Source organism: Pristis pectinata, chromosome 31 (genome assembly GCF_009764475.1).
Source record: "Pristis pectinata isolate sPriPec2 chromosome 31, sPriPec2.1.pri, whole genome shotgun sequence".
Lineage (NCBI taxonomy): Eukaryota > Metazoa > Chordata > Chondrichthyes > Rhinopristiformes > Pristidae > Pristis > Pristis pectinata.
Genome location: NC_067435.1, coordinates 3453700 through 3473620, shown reverse-complemented (window position 1 = coordinate 3473620; position 19921 = coordinate 3453700).

Here is a 19921-nt window from a genome sequence, read left to right as displayed (position 1 = left end):
CTCCCTTCCATTGAGCAGAAGATACAAAAGCTTGAGAACATGTACCACCAGGCTCAAGGACAGATTCTACCCCGTTGTGATCAGACCCTTGAACAGACCTCTTATACGATAAAGGTTTATTCTTGATCTCTCAATCTACCTCGTCGTGGCCCTTGCACTTTATTTGTCTACACTTTCTCTGTAACAGCAACTTTATATTCTGCATTCTTTTTTATTCCTTTTGCACTATCTTGATGTACTTATGTATGGAATGATCTGTCTGGATGGCTTGCACATGAAAACTTTTCACTGTATCTCACTACATGTGACATAATAAACTAATTACCAAATGTATTTTTCAGCCCATGTTAAATCCATGTCCTCTTATCCTAGAACCATCTGCTAATGGGAATAATTTCCTTCTATTTAGCCTCCCTAAATCCTGCCCTCTTCCCTGCCTATCTATCAAACCTTCCCCTTAACCTTCTTTGGTCCAGGGAGAATAAACCTCAAACTTTGTAGCCAAAACCTCTCATCTCTGTAACCAGTCTAGGACGTTCTGTTTGCTGCTACTCTCAGGCAGGAGGTACAGAAGGTTCAGGAACAGCTACTTTCCTACAGCTATCAGGTTCTTGAACCAACCTGCACAACCCTAACCCCACCTCAGCAACGGAACACGACGGACCACCTCTTGAACTCCCATGGACTTGTCTCTGTGTCTTTATTTGTAGTAATGTCTTGTTTTTGCAGTCTTTTTTCTCTTTCTCTTCACTGTCTTGTATAATTTATTTCATGTTTAATTTATATTCTCTGTGTTGTCTGAATCTACATGCCTGTGATGTTGCTGCAAGCAAGTTTTTCATTGTACCTGTACCTCACCGTACTTGTGCACATGACAGTAAACTCAACTTGACTTGAGTTGGGGCAACTTGCTCCATTGGTTAAGCCCATGGGCTAAATTCATAATCCTGGTTTGCAGTTGAGCATTTAGTACATCTGGGTCTAAAATACAAGGCAATTATAATGATGCTTGTGCAAAATATGCATTCTCCTATAATCCTGAAATATTTATTTTGCTCACAATGTGTTTCCTGGTCCAGTCTTCAATGGGAACCTTACAGGATGTTTTGACTCAATGCCTCCCATGCTCCCCCTTCCAAGTACACTTCAGTTCCAGAGGAAACCGGGAAAGGTTCGTGGAAGTGAGTCAAAAGCCCTCGAAAATTTCCACACAGTGCTGCAAAAGGGAGCAGATCACTGTAATGTGTACAAAATACAGGAGAGAGAGGTATTAAGGGGATCTCCAGGTGTAAATACATATAGCCAATCCTTGCTGAATTCCTGCCTGCTGTTTGCACTTGCCAAACAGGTTAAATTCAGATTTACACAGTGTTCTGTTACTATATAGCTCTCATATAACATTCAAAACAGAGAAGCTGTGCACCATGCTACTGGCAGATGTTTTAAGATTAAAAGAAACATCTGGATTTTTTGGGGGGATGAAGGTTTCAAAGGAAAAGTACTCCATAGAGAATTAACCCATTTGTGTACAAAGAGTTACCTTTGTCTCTTAATTACCAAAGGCAATAGGAAATAGAGTCATACAGCTCAGAAACAGGCCCTTTGGCCCATCTTGTCTGTGCCCACCATCAAGTCCCTATGATCCTCTTGTCCTGCCTGTTGACACTGATGCCTCTTGTAGTGGTAGGACTTTATTTATATATTCGATCAAGGATATGGATGCCAGCGGCAAGTATTCAATGTTCATCCTGGTGAACTGAGCAGAGCAGTTAACAGTCAACTTCATTGGTGTAAGTCACATAGAGGTCAGACTGGGTAAGATTTCCTTCACTGAAGGGCATAGAGAGAATAGGCAGCCCATTACTTTTTTCTGGGATCGAAATATCAAATACTAGAGGGCGTGCATTTTGGGTGAGAGAGGGAAGGTTCAAAGGAGATGTGCGGGGCAAGTTTTTACACCAAGAGTGGTGGGTGCCTGGAATGTGCTGCCTGGGGTGGTAGTGGAGGCAGATACAACAGAGGTGTTTAAGAGACTCTTAGGTAGACACATGGATGTGCAGAGAATGGAGGGATATGGTCCACGTGCAGGCAGAAGGGATTACTTTAATTAGGCATCATCAGCTTAATTGGTTTGGCACAACATCGTGGGCCGAAGGGCCTGTTCCTGTGCTGTACTGTTCTATGTTCTATGTTCAAAGTTGGGGTTTCAACAGCTGCAGGATTCTAAGGTTCAGGAGTAACGAGTCAATAAATGAGCCTTCACTTCAACATGGTCTGGATAAAGGAAAGAAAAGTAAGAGTTAACATTTCAGGTCGAGAACCCTTCAACAGAACATCATCAATCTTTGACCTGAAACATTAACTCTGTTTCTCTCTTCATAAATGCTGCCTGACCTGCTGAGTGTTTCCAGCACTTTCTGTTTTTATTTCTGATTTCCAACATCTGCACTCTTTTGATTTTCCTTTACTAGTGGAAGGACCGATGATCACTGCTGACTGTAGCCTTCAGCTCTGCGTTGCTGCATACTCCCCAGTAACCTTTCACCCCATTGCCTATCAAGGATCAATCCTAAAAATATTCAAAGACTCTGCTATAAAAATGCAAGTTTATGTTTAACAAGAACAAATATCACGAACCCACAAAAATGTCCATTTGTAACTGTTGTGCGAGATAAGTGAGCTTATTTATTGTGTAAACACATGGAAACAGTTCTGAGCCTTCACTTTGTGGGTATATCTGGCTGAGGAACTATCCCCAGGAACAGAATAAATAGAGTCAGAGTCACAGAGTAACACAGCACCGAAACAGGCCCTTCAGCCCAACTCATCCATGCCCACCATGGTGCCCACCAAGCTAGTCCCATTTGCCTGTGTTTGGCCCATATCCCTCTAAACCCCTCCTATCCATGTACCTGTCCAAATGTCGTTTGATGGCTGTTATTGTACCAGCCTCAACCACTTCCTCTAACAGCCCATCCCATTTCTGCACCACCCTCTGCGTGAAGAAGTTACCCCTCAGGTCTTCCCCCTCTCACCTTAAACCCATGCCCTCTAGTTTTTTCGTTCCCCTTCCCTGGGAAAAAGACTGTGGGCATTCACTCTATCTATGCCCCTCATGATTTTATACACCTCTATAAGGTTGCTCCTCAGTTTCCTACATTCCAAGAATGAATGACCTTGCCCAGGTCAAGCTCACAATTTTGTCAAAAGGGAACTTTAAGAATATGATTGAAGTCTCACTGGATTTTGTGGTTCATATTTGCAAGGTTCAATAAATCAAGATATCCTAGAACCTTTGCACTTTCCCCAGACATCTCTCTCAGTACCACGCTCATTTTCCATATGTTATTTTCCAAGTGTTTGTCCGTTTTCATTTTAAAAGCTCTCATACATTTGATTTCCTCCACCGGCTAGTTTGTTTTTCATCCTAATCCTCTGTATTCAAAGTACTCTGTTGGTTTATCCCTTAAGTATTTTGTTAATTGTCTTAAATTTCCGCACTAATTATTGGAGTACTGATTAGAGGAAGTAATCGTTGCCTTAATATCTTCGGGTAACCATCAGAACACCCAGGTTGGACCCAACCTTATCCCTCACTCTCCCAAGGAGAGGAGACTCCTCAGCTCTCCGTGAACTGATGCCCAGACTCACTGGAACCAGGAATGGGAAGCGGGAGCGGGCGGACACGCACAGTGAACTGGTGTTGATGCAATTTGACTTCCAAATCACAAAAGCCTTTCATCTCACATAATTACAGAGTCACAGAACAGTTGAGGCATAGAAGGAGTGGATTCAGCCCCTCCTCTCTCAGTCACAGAGTCAGAGCTGAACTTCATGGAAACAGACCCTTCGGCCCATTGAATCCCTGCCGACCATCACCCATCCATTTACACAAATCCCTCACCCAACCCCACTTTTTATTCTCCCCACATTCCCATCAACTCCCCGCAGATTGTACCACTCACCCAGGCACCGGGGACAATTTACAGTGGCCATTTAACTTGCCAATCCACACATCTTTGGGGTGTGGGAGGAACATGGGGCACCGGGGGATAAAGCCATGTGGTCACAGGGAGAATGTGCAAACTCCACACAGACAGCACCTGATGTCAGGATTGAACTCAGGTCACTGGAGCTGCGAGGCAGCAGCTCTACCAGCTGTGCCACTGGGCTGCCTCTCCTCCGTATCTTCTTTCAAAGACACAGCTAGCTTCCTTTTGAATGTCGTGACTGAATCCGCCTCCGTTACTGGACTCAGATAAAGGGTCTGGACCTGAAATGTCAACTGTCGAGTCTAGATGAAGGGCCTCGACCTGAAACGTCGACTGTCCATTTCCGTCCACAGATGCTGCCTGACCCATTGAGTTCCTCCAGCATCTCATGTGTTGCTGGAGGGACAGGAAAGTTGGAAGGAGGTGGTAGTGTGATAAAGGTGTTGATGTCCTTGTTCTGGCTGAAAGGGATGGTCATATTGTGTGTGGAACCAGATCCCAGCATCTGTAGTCTCTTGTGTCTCCGTTCTCCTGTTCCTCCACCATGCCCACCAATGGATGATTCTTGATGACCAGTCAGACACTTTCCCCTCTCCTGTATCCAAAATTATTTTTAAAAAATGATTGTCCATGTGTCTATTCGTCAGATATCCTGACCTGTAGGCTTTCCTCTGATCCCTACAACTCCAAAGCATTCTGGAGTGTTGGCAACTCTGTCCCATCAGAGCAAAAGATAAAATAAACAATGAGGGTGTTTAGAAAGTAGGGGAGCACAGGTAATCATCAAACGACAGACCCAGCAGGGATGGGGTTGATTATGAAAGGCTGAAAGTGAGTTATATTTGGTACAACACACACAAAATGCTGGAGGAACTCAGCAGGTTAGGCAGCATCTATGAAGGGAAATAAACAGTCAACATTTCAGGTCAAGACCCTTCATCAGGACAGTCCTGATGAAGGGTCTCGACTCAAAGTTCCTCCAGCATTTTGTGTGTGTTGCTCCGGATAAAATAAGATATTTATTTATTAGTCACATGTACATCGAAACACACAGTGAAATACATCTTTTTGCGTAGAGTGTTTTGAGGGCAGCCCGCAAGTGTTGCCACGCTTCCGGCACCAACATACCATGCCCACAATTTCCTAACATGTACGTCTTTGGAATGTGGGAAGAAACCAGAGCACCCTGAGGAAACCCACACAGACACAGGGAGAACGTAGAAACTCCTTACAGACAGTGGCGGGAATTGAACCCGGGTCACTGGTGCTGTAATGGCATTACGCTAACCACTGCACTACCGTGCCGCCCAGCATCTGCAGAATCTCTCATGTTTCAGTTACATTTGGTAATCAGTTTATTATTGTCACATGTACCGAGATACAGTGAAAGGCTTTTGTTTGCCTGCCATCCAGACAGATCATTCCGTACGTACATCGAGGTAGTACAAGGGAAAAGCAATAACAGAATGCAGAATAAAGTGTTACAGTTACAGAGAAAGTGCAGTACAGGCAGACAATAAGGTGCAAGGGCCATGATGAGGTAGATTGGAAGATCTGGAGTTCATCTTTGTCGTACAGGAGGTCTGTTCAAGGGTCTTAATTTGTCTGTGTGTGGCTTTTCTCCAATCAGCAGTGCAAAGTGAAGTCTGCAGAGGTTTGCAGATCAGGTGGCCCACACTGACTGATGACTTTGCTGCTTTTCCAGTGAATTCGAGCGGTGGTTTTTACCCAAGGCAACAGCAATTTCCAGGAAACAGCTTCTTCTTTCGGACTAACCTCAGCAGTGGAATTTTGAAACCCAGCAGCGATTGGGCCTCAGATAGCAACAGAGCGGAAGCCCCTTCAAAGAGCGGCAGAGAATTCGGAGAATGCAAGCAGTGTTGGTTTCTCGAAAGTTGCCTGACGACACAGAGATGACGACTTGGCAGCCAGCGGTAGACTGAGGTTTCAGAGATAAGCCTGTTTTTAATCATCTTCCTTTCTATCAACAGCCATTTCAAAGTCTCTTATTCAGAACTGTATTGGGCCCAGATTCTATTGGGGGTCCTGCCCTCTGGGCATTAGGTGGAAGAATAGTGCATCCAGCAGAGCTGCAACCTCTCAGCTCCAGTGACCCAGGTTCAATCCTAACCTCCATTGCTGTCTGTGTGGAGTTTGCATAATCTCTCTACAGCTGTGTGGGTTTCCTCTGGGTGCTCTGGTTTCCTCCCACATGCCAAAGACAAGCAGGTTGGTGGATTAATTGTCAGCTGTAAATTGCCCTAAATGTGCAGGTGAATGAATCGGAGGGGGGTTCAGGGGAATGGGGCGGGGGGGGGGGTGGTGGGGGAGAATAAAATTCCCTCAGAATAAATGTTGTCCCTTTTAAACTGAGATGAAGAGGAATTTCTTCAGAGGGCGGTGAATCTGTGGAATTTGTTGCCACGGAGGGCTGTGGAGACCAAGTCATTGGGTGTATTTAAGGCAGAGATTGATAGGTTCTTGATTGGTAAGGGGTCTAAGGGTTGCGGGGAGAAGGCAGGAGAATGGGGCTGTAAAAAAAAATCAGCCATGATTGAATGGCGGAGCAGACCCGATGGGCTGAATGGCCTAATTCTGCTCCTATATCTTATGGTCTAAAATAGGGATTGGCATAGTGCTTGATAGTCAGCATGGACAGTGGGCAGAAGGGCCTGTTTCCATGCTGTATGACACATGAGAAGGACACCCCATAGTTTTACTCAAGGACAGAGGCATTGCCCCAAGTTCTGGAGCTGGGTGGATGCTTCATTGCATCATTAGCAGACCACGGGTGTCAGCAAGGTGTAATGAGTGGCCTTCCTGAGCTAAGGTTTGTAAACTTGGAGTAATGTCCTGTTGAAGACTCCATTGTCCAACATTCGAGCCCCCTGCATTCTGACTGGAGGAAACTAATTGAGTTCCTCTGGGATTATTCACCATACTCGAGCAAATCATTCTCCATTGCAATTGGCTGAACTTTCCCTCCATAAACCCAGGTCAGAGCAGATGCACAGAAAATAGAACTGGCAAATATTTGATTTTCATCTGATTCATTTTGCGATCAAGGCAGGATTTTGACGAACCTCCTGTACAACAACTCTGCTTTCATATAACACCATGCACGAGGTTAAACATCCGAAGGTACTTCATGGGGGAACTATCAAATTTGGGTGGAGAAGTCTGGTAGAGTTAAATGCATACAAGGTCTGGCTGTATTTGCTTGCCAGTGTCTGATTCCATTACCTTCTCTCACCGTGTTTAAGTGAACAATAACACTAAAATGTCGGGAAGACTGTGTATCATTCTAACTCACGTAGTCTTTCTTGTAGGTCATAGGATTTCTGGTTTGAAACTCTTGCATTCCAGGACTGCCTGTTTAGAGGTGACATCTTTCACACAAGACTTTTATCTGTTTGCCTGCTTCCCCGGGCATCTTTCAAAGAAGATCAGGAGGTTTTCTTGGCCAACATTCCTTTCCACCCACAACACTGCAGTGAGAAATGTTCAACTACTTTGGAGAGGATGTGGAGGAGATCCACAGGATGTTGACTGGAATGGAGCATATTAGTTAATTAAGGAGAAACTATATTAGCTGGGGTTGTTTTCCCTGGGGCAGAGGATGCCAAGGGGTATAGATGTAGAAATCCAGACAAGTGTGAGGTGCTGCACTTTGGGAGATCAAATTTAAAGGGCAAGCATTGATATACTGAGGGATCTTGGGGTCCAAGCCCTTAGCTCACTGAATGTGGCCACGCAAGTAGATAGGGTGGTAAAGAAGGTGTACAGCAGGCTTGTTTTCATTGGTCGAGGCACTGAGTATAAGAGTAAGGAAGTCATGTTGCAGCTGTATAAACCTTTGGTTAGGCCATACTTGGAGTATTGTGTGTAATTCTGGTCACCCCATTTCAGGAAGGATGTGGAGGCTTTGGAGAGGGTGCAGAAGAGGTTCACCAGGATGCTGACTGGATTAGAGGGCATGTGCTATAGGGAGAAGTTGGACAAACTGGGTTGTTTTCTCTAGAGCATCAGAGGCTGAGGGGAGATCTGATAGAAGTAGGTAAAATTATGAGAGGCGTAGATAGGGTTTTCCGAGGGTGCAAATGTCAAGTACTAGAGGACGTGCATTTAAGGTGAGAAGGGGAAAGTTTAAAAGAGATGCGTGGGGGACAAGTTTTTCATACACAGAGTGTGGTGGGTGCCTGGAACAGGCTGCCAGGGGTGGTGGTGGAGGCAGATACAATAGTGGAGTTTAAGAGGCTTTTAGATAGAAACATGAATACACAGGGAAGGGAGGGATGTGGATCATGTACAAGCAGAAGAAGAAAATTGTTTATTTCAGCATCGTGCTCAGCACAGACTTTATGGGCCGAAGGGCCTGTTCCCGTGCTGTACTGTTCTATGTTCTGTGTTCTAACTGCTTAAGAGGACACAAGAGTGTCAAAAGAAGTGGATCATATGAGACCCAATATCAGATTACTATCTTTGATTGGCTTGGACCTGGCTCCAAGTCAATTTATCTCAACATGGTATCAGTATCATCATCTGAAGGAGTGAAGCCATGAATTCCTGCTTCTGTTTGCAATCCAGCAAATCCCGACCTGGCTTCTCCTTGATGGAATGTTTACCTGGTGTTGGGCAGGACTGAGGTTGGTGTGGCTAAGTTAGCTGTCAATGCTCAATGTCATGAGACATGGGGACTTGGACATCCCGTCCACCTACAGCCTAACACGACCATGCACTAACCCAATCCCTTCATGGTCAATGGGTGGTTGAAGGTCGTCACGGACTTAGTGGACAGAGGATCCGTTCCCATGCTGCATGACTGTATGACCAAGTATCAGGCCGGTAGTTTGTTAACCAGAAGAGAATGATCGGAGGCAATTTCATGGCTGTTCACGTTTGTGGCCGATTCCACTGCTGCCGAGGGGGATTCCTGGTGACGTGATTTTATACAAAACACGGAATCACATTGCCAGGGATTACCAATCGGTGACAAGTGTTGCATCATCAATCCGAAGATACCTCCAACCAGTGAAGCGTCTTCTGTGGAACCAGCTGGCAAGACACATGAGCTCAGACCAGAAACATTTCATCCAGTTCTTTCTGTGTTGACATTCTAGTTAATACAGAAGCCCTGTCTCTTGTTCACAGCAGGTAAATGATAGAGTAGATATGGAGAAATTGATTCCACTGTCAGGAGGTTGAGAAACCAGATCACAGCCTGATGTGTACAGACTCTATTGATAACATTTAGGCTGCCAATGAATTCAAGGCAGGGAGTTATGGTTCAGCTATAGTCACTCTGTTCAGGAAAGACTATACTTAAAGAGAGAAACAGAACTTCTGACAGAAACTATAACAATCCTCAATAAAAGCAGGGAATTTTTCCCAGAAAAATGCAGTGAATGGAGAATAGTCACAAAGTATGTGCTTCAGTTCAATCTCAGTTGTGGCTGGCTAAGCTGATTGACGAGGGGATTAGCCAATGATCACGATTCTGTCTGGGAATAAATTGTCACTTTACGAAGTCACAAAGTTGTCTGGAGGGAGATATGGGAGAACTTTTTATGCAGTGACCTGGAATGCAGTCGCTGAAAGGACGTCAAAAGAAAATTCAATATCTTTCAAAAGCATTTCCCCTTATAAATGAAATATTTGCCAAGCTGTGTAGATAGGATGGAGAAGTGAGACTGACACTAATTGGACATTCATTCCAAAAGACTAGCAGAAGTAAGATGGGCTGAGTGGCTTTCTTCTGGACTGACTGATTGTGATTCCAGGAGTTAATGGCTGGATGAAGTTGTGAGATTGGCAGCCTATTGCATCTGGAAGTTTGGAGAGAGGCTGGATTAAGACAAGTGCATAACTGGACTTGGGGCAAGTGCTGACTGGCAGTCGGTGAACGCTCAGAAGCACTGCCACCTGATCACGAGGTCCAGGAGTATCCAACGTGATGGACTTCCTTAAAGGGGAAGTTTATGGCGCCTGGTTTATGCTTCGAGGCTCCGAAGCAGCTCACTTATAATCAGAACAATCCAATGAGATCAGATGGACAGTAGCCCTACGTTTCTATGGCAACGTGGAGTGATGTGGGGATGCTGAGTAACCAGACATCGCTGATCCACGTTCACTGCAAGAAGCAGAGAATTAGCCCCAGGCCACTCGCCTTTAGAGGGAACATCCCCAGCAGAAACATAGGAGTGTGGGGAGGATGAGATGTCAGAATGAGTCACAGGAACAGCGGTACCCATCTGAATAGCTCAGAAAGAATTCCTCGGATGTCCTTCATTGGTGGTTCCTTAGGGATCAAGTCTACTCACCTTCACCAGATGGACTGGAAGTCGTTGCTGTCGTCCTGCTTCCGTCTCTCCCAAGCCAGCCAGCAGTGGTACAGGGCTTAGCTAGTTTGTGAACAGAGCTGTGTTTGTCCCCTTGTTCACAGTGGCTAAGTTCCGCACCTCTGAGGCAAAACTCAACGAGAGGAGAAGCTCACCGCCCGGTCGGTGAAACATCGTCTGGTTGCAGTATGGATTATCGGATATTTTCTAGTTGTACACAGCAAGAAACATCTCTATATTGACCACCCATCACTCTGAAAGTCTCTCAGTAGTGGCTGTAATTTCCCAATTGTCTGATTGTTCCATTGACACTGTCACCTTGGAATGGTCATCCAACCTTTCACTTTGCTCTCCAGCACGGGCCTTGACATAAAACTGGATATTTTAGCCACAGCACACAAAGAACACCAACAAATCCTGCAATGGCTGACAGGTTTATCCTCAACAAAAGGTCCTTTCCAGCATTCCGTAATTCTATTCCATAATCACTGACAAACTGCAATATTGCCAGGACATCATCTTCTTAAGCAGTTCCTCGGAATCAAGGATGGCTTCCTTCCATTGTCGTATGAGAACATATCTTATCTACTCAGATTCAGATTCAGATTAACTTATTGTCATGTCCACCAGGATGCAGTGAAATTCCTTGTTTGCATGAACCTCAAAGTCAAAGTCAGGTGTATTGTCACATGCACAAGTCCATGTGTGCACAGGTGCAATGAAAAACTTACTTGCAGCAGCATCACAGGCACAGAGCATCAGATAAGCAGCACTCACAAGAGAAGTATAAATTAAAAACATTTATTATACAAGATTATACAAGAACACAATTAGGACAAAAAAGTCAATTTTAGTGCAAAATAGTCAAACTAAGATATAAGATTTCTTTACGAGTCACATGTACATCGAAACACACAGTGAAATGCATTTTTTGCGTAGAGTGTTCTGGGGACAGCCCGCAAGTGTCGCCACACTTCCGGCGCCAACATAGCATGCCCACAACTTCCTAACCTGTACATCTTTGGAATGTGGGAGGAAACCGGAGCACCCGGAGGAAACCCACGCAGACACAGGGAGAAAGTACAAGCTCCTTATAGACAGCAGCCAGCATTGAACCCGGGTCGCTGGCGCCATAATGGTGTTATGCTAATCGTTACACTACCGTGCCTGCTATAAGGTGGTGATAGTGTTGCTAACACAGTGTAAACAGTACACCTAGTAATAATAAACACAATAAATACAGCAATGAGCGCAAAGTAATGGAATGGTGCAAAGTATACGTGCAAACTGAAGTAGTGCAAGAAGAAATTCTAAATTGACAATAATGTAACAGGTAGAATTAAGGGTTTTCAAGAACGTGGAAGCACCACCGGGAAGGGGAGGTGAGAGAGGTGACTGGTTCAGGAGTCTGACAGCAGTGGGGAAGGAGCTGGTCTTAAGTCTGGACGTCTGGGTTTTCAAGCTCCTGGATCTTCTCCCAGAAGGTAGAAGAGAGAATAATTGAATGGGATCTCCAAAGGTGAGGTAAGCCAGCAACAGGAGCCCATAGATTGCTGCCTGATAGACAGACACTAAGCCGGGATAACAGAATGCTGCCTGAATGTAATTGTCCTTATTCACCAGTACTGGAATGGCGAGGATTGTGAGGGAACGTCAGACAGGGTAGACTTGTATCCACTGGAGTTTGGAAGAGTGAGATCAGACTTGACCGAAACATCCTGAGAGGTCTTGACAGGGTGGGTGCGGAAAGGGTGTGTCCTCTTGTGGACAATCTAAAAGTAGAGGTCACTGTTCAAAAATAAGGGGTCACCCCTTTAAGACTGGGATAAGGAGAAGTTTTTTTTTTCTCTCAGCAGGTTGTTCTCCTTTGGAATTCTTTTCCTCAAAGGATGGTCGGTGGAAGCAGTCTTTGGAATTTTTCAAGGAAGAGGTAAGATACTTGAAGACACTTGAGAAGCAAGAGACAGAAAGTCTAACAAGCATTTGTGGGAATATGGAGCAGATCGAGTGACCTATTCCTGCTCCTTATTCCCATGTGCCTAGGATTTAATTGTAGCACAAGGATTCTAATTCTCCACCAACCCCACCACAGATAAAGCCAAAGGAGACAACTTGAGACCTTTCTTCATGGAGAAGTCCCATTCAAAACATTGACCATCCCAGCTAATCCTCAAATTCCAGATATTCCAGAGCATCGACAGAAATTATGGGAGCATAATCGCAGTGAGACTCTCAACTGCAGAGAATCTTAGAGAAGTCTACAAAAGCAGGAGGGAGGTATTTAATAATAACCAATGTTCCTCCACCTGCCAATCCTAAACCTTCCATCTGCCCACAACTGTTATAGCGTTTCCACTGGGTGCCATATATGAATGAAAGAAATTTGATCTCTCTTTCCTTCATACTGGTACCCAGAGGGTGAAGAGTCCTTCCAAAAGACTCACTCTTGCCTCAGAGCACATCTCCATGGTTTCAGATACTGATTCATTCAAGCATCTGAAATGTCTCTCTCCATGCTGAGGGGCAAGTGCCTATCCATCTCCACCAGTGAAGGTTGGTATCTCTTCAGCAAAGCCTACTGTTAATCTCTGGGCTCTTCATATGGCCTAGCGCATTAACAGAGGCCTATATTTTGGACTGGAACCCACCTTAAAGCAGAACTCATTCATAGGATGGAGGAGGAAATTGAAGCGCTCAGCGTAAATCCACATAGGCAGCAAAATCGGGATCAAACCCAGGTCCTGAGCTGAGACACATCAGCACCACCCTCGTTAACAACATTTTGCTCATTCATTACTACTAGACCAAGATTAATAAGCATGTGCCCAAGCTGTGTGCATTTCTGGTCGCCCCATTACAGGAAGGATGTGGAAGCTTTGGAGAGGGTGCTAAAGAAGTTCACCAGGATGCTGCCTGGATTAGAGGGTATGAGCTAGAAGGAGAGGTTGGATAAACTTGGGCTGTTTTCTCTGGAGCGGCAGAGGCTGAGGGGAGACATGATAGAAGTTTATAAAATTATGAGAGGCACAGATAGAGTAGACAGGTGGTATCTTATTCCCAGGGTAGAAATGTCAAATACTAGAGGACATGCTTTTCAGGTGAGAGGGGGGAAAGTCTAAAGGAGATGTGCAGGGAAAGTTTTGTTTACACAGAGAGCGGCGGGTGCCTGGAATGTGCTGCCAGGGGTGGTGGTGGAAGCAGATACAACTGTGGTGTTTAAGAAGTATTTAGGTAGGCGTGTAAATATTCAGGGAGTGGAGGGATGTGGAGCATGTGCAGGCAGAAGAGATTTAGTTTAATTTGGTATCGTGTTCGGCACAGACACGGTGGGCCGAAGGGCCTGTTCCTGTGCTGTACTGTTCGATGTTCTATGTTCTATAGCCTTGAGTCTGGAATCAGGCTGGGGTAGTTAAGGATCATTCATGGATATAAAAGGATTAGGGTCTTTAATTTAATCCTTATCGCCATTACTAATGCTATTTTTAATTCCAGATTTAGTTAACGTCACACCACTGTTCGTGGCTTTGCTGCAATTGCTAGTCTGGTAACTTCACCAGGGGCAGCAGAAACGGAGCAAATGTTAAAAAACAACATTCAAGAGGCTGGACATCAGCTGTAAACAGCGGCAACAGATAACCAAGTCAGCATCCAAAGGGAAAAGAGAGGGTTAAAATTGGTGCTGAAAAGCCCAATGTGAATTTTCAGCATTTTCTATTTTTATTTTAATTACATTTAACGCTGCTGTTTGAAGAACTGACATCACCCTGTGTGGTATAAATAGAGCTTAGTAATCTGATGGGGAGAGCTTCTTTTTAAATCTGATCTACCTCAGTGCTGCCTGTTGTTGCTTTTGGCAAAGGCCCAGCAGTTTAATTCTGAGTCATTTCTCTCTCTGGGTTTCCTGTTTGTCCTGTGGATTTTCCGATGATTTACTTCCTGCCTCCATTTCATCCGGCCACTGTGGTCATTTATATCCCACAAGCCAAGACTGAGCCAAGCTGGCTCAGGAACCCCCATCGATGGGCCTTATTGACTAGTTGGTGCAACCGTACTCCCTCCTACTTTCTGCCAGTGATCAGGCATAGAATCTTATAATAGGAAGCCCTCGCCAGGGAGGCTAGACAGTATGAGTCTGTATTCCTTGGCGTTCAGAAGAATGAGGGGTGACCTTATTCAAACATAACATCCCAAGGAAGGTTGACAGGGACACAAGAAATTCTGCAGATGCTGGATGTATCTGGAGCAATACACCAAAAGTGCTGGAGGAACTCAGCAGGTCAGGCAGCGTCTGTGGAGGGAAATAAACAGTCGACGTTTCGGGCCGAGACCCTTCATCAGGACTGGAAAGGAAGAGGGCAGGGTAGGTGTTGAGATGTTTTCATAGAAGGAGAGTCACAAACAAGGGGACAGAGCTACAAAATAACGGACTGGTCATTTGAAACTGAGGTGCGTAGAAATTTTTTCTCTCAGGGGGAATCCTCTGTCCCCGAGGGTGGTGGAGGCCGGATCTCTCCGCATGACACCAAAATTGGTGGTGTGGTGGATAGTGAAGGAGGTTGTCCAAGGTTACAAAAGGATCTGGGAAAGTGGGCCAAGGAATGACAGATGAATTTAACTTGGGCAAGTGCGAAGTAATGCATTTTGGGAAGTTAAACCAGGACAGGACCTACACAGTGCCCTGGGGAGTGTTGTAGAACAGAGACCTAGGGGTACAAGTACATAGGTCCCTGAATGTTGCAAAACAGGTATACAAGGTGGTGAAGAAAGCGTATGGCACACTTGCCTTCTTCAGACAGGGCATTGAATACTAGAGTTGGGGCATCATGTTACAGCTGTACAAGATGTTGGTGAGACCACACCTAGAATATTGTGTGCAATTCTGGTCGCCCAGCTATAGGAAGGATGTGATTAAGCTGGAGAGGGTGCAGTAGAGATTTACAAGGATGTTGCCGGGACTGGAGGGCTTGAGTTATAAGGAGAGACTGGATAGGCTGGGACTGTTTTCCCTGGAGCGAAGGAGGCTGAGGGATGAACTGATGGAGGTTTATAAACTCATGAGGGGCACAGATAAGGTGGATGGTCACCGTCTTTTCCCCAGGGTAGGGGAGTCTCAAACTAGAGAGCATAGGTTTAAGGTGAGGGGGGAAAGATTTAAAGGGGACCCAAAGGGGCAAGTTTTTCACACAGAGGGTGGTGGGTATGTGGAACAAGCTGCCAGAGGAAGTTGTAGAGGTGGGTACATTTAAAAGACATAAAGGTTTAGAGGGATATGTGCCAAATGCAGGCAAATGGGACTAGCACCTAGGTCAGCATGGATGAGTTGGGCCGAAGGGCCTGTTTCTGTGCTGTATAACTATGACTCATTGGAAATATTTAAGGTGGAGATAGATAACATCGTCGTGGGCTGAAGGGGGTGTACTGTGCTGTAATGTTCTATAATGGGGAACTGGCACAGAAGGAAAGCCAAGGCCAGCATAGATCAGCCATGATCATATTGAACGGTTGGACAGGCTTGAGGGGCCGAGGGGCCTCCTCCTGCTCCTTGTGTTCTGATTCAGCGTATCCAGTTTGTGACAGCGGGGCAGTTAGTTATGGGCCACAAATTCTGGCCTTGTTGGCAATCCCAGATCCTATAAATGAACAGTAAAACCCAGTTAGGGCCCCTCACTTTAATATTATGACGAGAACAGATCATGAGTCTGAGTTAATTACTTAAAATAGCAAATGGGTTCAAATACCCTAGTCATGATGTTAGATGGTGAGGAGAGCTTGGAGGTTTGCAGGGATGGATCAGGTTAGAGAGATATGTTTTACTATGGGGAATATGTTTTAACAGGAATTCTATAGGGATATAGCGGCAGATGGTGTCAGTGGACGTAGGCAATTGTATCTATTTCCGGAGAGTGGTTTGTGGGCACAGTGGAGAAGATTATCATTGGACTACCTCTGATAAAGGATCAGGGTTTAGGGGGTTTTCTTGTTTATAAGCAAGCAACAAAGAAATGTTTGAAAGCATAAAGTTATCTGCTTGAGGCAGTGCATTGGTTACGAGAAGTTTCTATCTACAGACATCTGCTGTGTTGGCATTGGAAAAGCAGCCAGGGATTTTCCACTGGAAATCCCAACCCTGCAACCACCAAGGACAAGGGCAGCAGGTGCAGGGGAAGACCACCACCTGCAGGTTCCCTTTTCCCACATTCCCGGACTGGAAATATATCACCAAATCCTGGAACTGCCTTCCCAACAGCACTGTGGGAGCATCCAACAGGGGAATGCAGCAGTTCATTTAAATTTTTTTTTTAATTTTATTTACAGCGTGGTAACAGGCCCTTCCGGCCCAATGAGTCTGCGCCACCCAGTTTAAACCTAAATTAACCTACCCGTACGTCTTTTGGAATGTGGGAGGAAACCAGAGCACCCGGAGGAAGAAGACACAGGAGAATGTACAAACTCCTTACAGACAGCGACGGGAATGGAACCCTGATCGCTGGCGCTGTAATAGCGTCGCACTAACCGCTACACTACCATACCGCCCCATTGCTTTCAGTTCTGGTTGCCCCATTATAGGAAGGATGTGGAGGCTTTGGAGAGGGTGCAGAACAGGTTCACCAGGATGCTGCCTGGATTAGAGGGCACGTACTATAAGGAGAGGTTGGACAAATTTGGGTTGTTTTCTCTGCAGCGGTGGAGGCTGAGGGGAGACCTGACAGAGGTTTATAAAATTATGAAGGACATAGATCAAGTAGACAGCCGGTATCTTTTTCCTAGAAGAAAACTCTTAGGAAACCAGAGGGCATGCAGCTAAGGTGAGAGGGCGAAATTTCAAAGGAGGGGCAGGGTTTTCTTTTAACATAGAGAGTGGTGGGTGCCTGGAATGCGCTGCCAGGGCTGGTGGTGGAGGCAGATATGATAGTGGTGTTTAAGACGCTCTTAGATAGGCACATGAACGTGAAGAGAATGGAGAGAGATGGACATTGTGTCTGCAGAAGGGATTAGTTTCGTTGGGCATTTAACTACAAGATTAATTAGTTTGGCACAACATTGTGGGCTGAAGGGCCTTTTCCTGTGATGTCCTGTGTTCTATGTTCTATCGCCTTGAGTCTAGAATCAGGCTGTGTTAGTGGAGGATATAAAAGGATTAGTATCTTCAATTTAATCCTTATCACCATTACTGATGCTATTTTTAATTCCAGATTATATTCCATGTTCTCAGTTCCAAGAAGATGACCACCAAACCCTCTCAAAGGCAATTGGAATGGGCAACGATGGTGGCCTTGCCAGTGATGCCCAAGTCCCGTGAATTAATTTTTTAAAATGTCCAATTAGCCTCAGTCTTCTTCTCTTTCTCATATTCCTCCAATTTATTTTAATCCCCTTTAGAAAATAGAACACAGAACAGTACAGCACTGGACAGGCCATTTGGCCCACAATGTTGTGCCAATCTTAATGCCAATTTACACTAAACGTCCTCCTCCTGTATATCATCCACATCCCTCCATTCCCTTCATATTCATGTGTCTGTCTAAAATCCTCTTAAACTCCACCAAACTGCCTGCTTCCATCTCTACCCCTGGTGACCCATTCCAGGCACCTACCACTCTCTGCATAAAAACTTGCCCTTCATGTTGCCTTTAAACTTTCCCCCTCTAACCTTAAAAGCACGTCCTCTGGTGTTTCTACCCTGGGGAAAAGTTTCTGGCTGTCTACCCTATCTATGCCTCTCATAACTTTAAAAACCTCTATCAGGTCTCCCCTCAGCCTCCAACACTCCAGGGAGAACAACCTTATAGCTCATACCCTCTAATCCAGGCAGCATCCTGGTGAACCTCTTCTGCACCCTTTCCACAGTCTCCACATCCTATAATGGGGCGACCAGAACTGTACACAGTGCTCCAAGTGTAGTCTGACTAAAGTTCTATATAGCTGCAGCACAACTTCCTTTGACTTCGGTTTGTTTCCAGCACGCAATGAAATGGTGCATTCCAATTCCTAATTGAGGATGTGTGTAAATGGATGATGAGATTCCAATGTGGGGTTGGGGAATTGCAGGTATGGTCTAAGCAACTACAATAACACGATTACCACGTTACTCCTTATTATCTCGGGATATTTTGCTTCTCAGGTTACGGCTTTAATTCAATGGTTATATCATCAATGACAAATTCCAACTGTGTATTTACACCAACACACTCCAACTGCACCCACAAGACAAACTGGACTCCATCTCCCGTGCCTACTGAGCTGAAAATCAGTTGATATAGTGTACACTGGCTCAGTTCAGCAGGAACAGGAGTTTAGTCCCACTTTCAACAGGAAGCTGATCCAGTGGAGAGTGATCTACAGCCTTCGATGCTCCCTTGGTGAATATGGTCTGCTATCAATTATCTACATCAGAAAGCACAGAGGCCAGGGTTAAACTCCTTAGAGCAAGGAAGGCTTAGGAGTGATTGAATGGAGGTGCTTAAAATTATCAGGGGTTTTACAGAGAAAATAATAGGAACTTTTCTTTGGTGTCCAGAGAATTAAAAGTTAATATAAATGCCCAAAGAATCAAAGAGAAAGATTAGGGTTTTTTTTACAAGTTAAGATGTTGTGATCTGGAATTCACCATCTGATTTAGTGATAAATGCAGATGAAAGCAAATGCAATTGTCACTTCCATGAGAAAGTTAGCAGGAGAAGGTCATTTGGCCCTTCAAACCTGCTCTACCATCTCCTAAGATCATGGGCAATAGATACGGGGCCTTGCTCACTTTCACATCTGATCTCTGTATCTCCGCATTCACACAGTCCAACAATACCCATCTTGGCCTTGATCATGTTCAGTGACTGAACATCCATTGCCCTCCGGAACAGACAATTGCAAAAGTTCATAACCACCCAAGTGAAGAAGTTTCACCTCCTCTCCATCCTAAATGGACAACCTCTGACCTAAGGATGTGCCCCTGATTTTTGACTCTCCAGCGAGAGGAAATAGCACTCAGCATCCATCCTGTCAAACATTTCAAAGCCATTGCCTCTCATTTCACCTGTAAAAGGCAAATCTTTCAGAAAGGGAGCTGGATAAATACTCGAGTGAAGACCATATGCAGGGCTGTGGAGGGGTAATTGAACAGGAGAAACTGGGGAGCTCTTTCAAGGAAATGGAATAAAGAAAATGGGCTGAATAGCCTCTTGTGCTGTCCGACCCTATGAATTGCATTGTGTTCACTGACTGGCAGCTGGTCCAGCAGTGTCAGGGGTTCTCCTCAAGTCCAGTCCCTCTCTGTGTCAACCCCATGGCCTCTTCCTGTGTCACAGTACTGGGCATTCATCATCTGCATCAATGCAACACACGCAGTGGCTGCAGAAACAAAACTTTCAACCGGAGCCAAAAAACAAACTGTTGAAGGAACTCAAAGCAAGTCAGGCAGCATCTGTGGAGAGAAATGGACAGTTGACATCACGGGTCAAGACCCTTAAATCTGGACCCTGATGCTCAGTCCTGATGAAGGGTCTTGACCCGAAATGTTGGACTCAACGGGTCAGGTAGCATCAGTGGAGGGAAATAGACAGTTGACATTTCAGGTCTAGAACCTTCATCTGGATTTGA